Source organism: Temnothorax longispinosus, unplaced genomic scaffold (assembly GCF_030848805.1).
Source record: "Temnothorax longispinosus isolate EJ_2023e unplaced genomic scaffold, Tlon_JGU_v1 HiC_scaffold_198, whole genome shotgun sequence".
NCBI classification, from domain to species: Eukaryota; Metazoa; Arthropoda; class Insecta; order Hymenoptera; family Formicidae; genus Temnothorax; species Temnothorax longispinosus.
In genome coordinates, this window is record NW_027270012.1 from 1,549 (window position 1) to 5,011 (window position 3,463).

At 39.1% G+C, this 3,463-nt stretch overlaps 1 pseudogene; it reads right to left on the bottom strand.

Annotated features, from left to right (window-relative positions):
• Positions 1-420: 420 nt before the first annotated feature.
• Positions 421-1,964, bottom strand: LOC139823853 (mediator of RNA polymerase II transcription subunit 28-like; annotated as a pseudogene).
• Positions 1,965-3,463: the final 1,499 nt, after the last annotated feature.

A 3,463-nucleotide genomic window follows, 5' to 3' on the forward strand; every position in this document is an offset into this window, starting at 1 on the left:
ATATTACACGTAATTAATAAGTATAATTAACGATATATATTATAAAAAAGCGAGTTTCGCGATATAAATATGATTACCGTTGTACAAGAATAGATTTAACATTAAAATCTCATTAAAAAAAAATAATTAATGAATTATATGAACAATTTGATCAATTTACGATTTAAAATAACTACACGAAATAAAAATCGCTTAATGACGGAAAATCGCTAAAAGGTATAAACGAATCCGTTTCCTCTAATAGCTCCACGTCACTATCGCTCAGTTCAATCGTACTCTATCAGTCGTTTCTTCTCACACTTGTTTCTTCTTCCTTTTAATTAGTAAATAAAATGTACGTTTAATATCAAATTTAACAACAAAATCTACTTGAATAATAGGAAAATTTTAACTTTGATCGTAACAGCGTCACTTAAATACCTGTGATTGCAACGGATGTTGCATTTGCTGCTGCAATTGTTGGCTGCAATTGTGGATGCTGCCTGCTGCTGCTGCAGTTGACTGCAGTTGCTGTTGCAATTGCTGCTGATGCTGCAGTATGTTGCTGCTGTTGCTGCATCGAAGCGTTAGCTGCTACACTCGCAGTTTGCGGATTCTGCCCGCTTGATTCCGTTTGGGTAAACCCTATCAACATTAATACTAAAGTTTTGAGCATCTCATTGAATTAGGTAACTATCGTTAGTCTTAATATTAATATTACTTAATATTACCACTGGGTGCTGGGCCTTGAGCGGGCGACTGCGCCCATCCCTGCAGATCCGACAACATATCTGCCAGACAGCGATCTTCTCGTTATGCCTTCTTATCAGGTCCTCCTTGCGCGGCCAGCTGCTATGATCTCAGATCTGGAATCTCTCCTTGACACACAGCTCGGGTTTAGCGCAGACAGGAGGAATCTCTTTGCAAGAAGAAAGCCTCCATCTGACTAGCCAGGTCTATGATCTCATGGTAGCCTGTTCCATCTTCCGCGCGACCTTCGTCTTATCCCACTATCAAACCACCAGATGCGCCAGTTCCACTGTTGCCCAATCCCTCGTCCTTTGTCAATATACTCAAACATTGCTGGAAAGCAATAAGTAATATTCAATAAACTATGCTCACATTCTAGAATAGTTCAGAAGCTTTTTAAATTTAGAATCAGACAACACCCAAGACCTAGAAAAATATATTAATTACTTCGTTATATTTTTAACTTATATGAATGTTTCTCTTAAGAAATCTTTCAAGTATATAACAGGTTCTCTTGTTAAGAAAATTATAAAAATTAAAAAAATATATATTCCATTATGTAATCTATATATTCCATTTAAAGACTGAGACTTTTACCTCTATAAATATTTTATTAACAGAATTATTTTTCTAATACTTTTCGTTTTTTGCTGTATTTTAGAGTTAAAGAGTTCTAATAATTCTATCTTTTTCAAACCACTTTCACAATCAACACTTGCCAGCAATCACTTTCACTTTCCAATTACATAAGCCACATCTATTTCAGGTAAAAAAAATACCATTTACATTTGAACAATCGCTGCGAATTGCTAATAGTGAATGCACGTCACATAGAGCAATGATGGAGCATCATTTTTCGACAATTCTTGAGTTTTACATCCCAGATATACCACGTTTGCGAGGAAATGCCACCGAGCTCCTCAATTACGCGGACATGAATAACGCGCGATACATCAATCAAACGACGATACCGGAAGAGATGTAAATAGTGAATCTACCTGAAATTGATTCTTCAAACTCATCAACGAGGTTACCACCACTGTTGGTCGGCGTCGCCCATTACAACAGGTGTATCCGCGCGTTCGCAGATCCGCGCGCCCCCCCGAAAACAACCGTCTCAATTTCGCGCCGCGCTTGACGACAACAGGCTCGTGCTCCTTCTTGTGCTGATCCCGTATGATCACTGTAATCCCGTAGTCCCTGGGTAGTGCCCTGTACGAATGTGCGAAACTCATCCCGCATGCGACCCCTTCCCGCCGATTTGACACGGTCATAGATATACGATATCTATGATGAAGACACGAGACAGAATTTTTGTAAAGTCGCGTTCGGTAGTTGACTTAAGTACGTCCGAATCGTTTCGAATTTCCACATTATTGGGTAATTATCAACGACATTATCGATGAAATTATGCTCAATCGATGCGTTTTTACACGAACCGAAAGAATCTGCAGAAAAAAAAAAATGTCGCCCTGCCCCGCGACGCGAGATATTAAATAGTGACGAGATGTACATACGTAGCAACACTGGGTTGCGTTCCAAAATTCACTACTCTGGGTAACTAAAATCTATAGTTTACGTCACGTACATACACTATAGCATTTCAGTTAAGGAGATCCTGCAGTGACTGGCGAACTTCCTCGATCATCCCTTAAGGGGATCCTGCAGCCGTATGATTTACCGACATTATCGTTTGCTTTACAGAATTGCAAGTTTTTGGTCTAGAATTAAAGTACGCACAAAAATCTAGGGCAGAAAACGCGATTTTATATCAAAAACGCCAAAAAATTAAAAATGTTACTTATTTGGGCACATACGCAGCTGTCACCTGACGACAATATTTGCTTAAAACAAAAATTCTGCAGTTTATACATACATAATTTTTATCATCTGCCCTTGGGAAAACATGTAGGAATAATATCGTGCAAGTAGAAGTAAGATTCAATGCGTACAAAAAAAGATCCATCGAAAAATTATTTTAGTAATGCAAATACGGATGCAAATGACAAGAAGAGCAGCAACAGTAGTTGCCGGATCTTGCGAGAGATGGCGAGCAATCGAAAAAAGGACAGATGTCATTTCGTTAGACAAAGACAGATATAGGGAAAACAAAATTAGAAAGGTTGACATTATCGACATCGAGGAAGTTCGCCAGTCACTGCAGGATCCCCTTAAGGTGATCCTAAAGCCGTGATCCTAGCCGGTTTTTTTCAGTTTTTTTCTTAGCACTAATCTTTTAATTGGCTTTATAAAAATGCAAAATTCTTGTCTAGAATTAAAGTACGCATCAAAATCTAGGTCATGGTGGTCGAATTTATATGTGGTGGTCGTCACGTATAACAAAAAATATTAATTTTTTTTCGTTTTCGATATAAATTCGACCACCATGACCTAGATTTTGATGCGTACTTTAATTCTAGACAAGAATTTTGCATTTCCATAAAGCCAATTAAAAGATTAGTGCTAAGAAAAAAACCGAAAAAAACCGGCTAGGATCACGGCTTTAGGATCACCTTAACCAGAGAGAAACCTGAGAGAGGCCATCCCGGCATTTTTCGTCAATTTTTCTGTGTCGCATTTTCCGACGCGCCGCCTGAGAAAGTGCAAACTCAACTACGTCGTTTCGCTCGGTAACCGCAACATGGTTGGCGTCAGTGCTAATGGTTCGTGTCCGAACTATCCAGTTAAGAGGGGATATGCTGCGGCCGCGGCGCACAGTGGAGCCGTTTGCGCG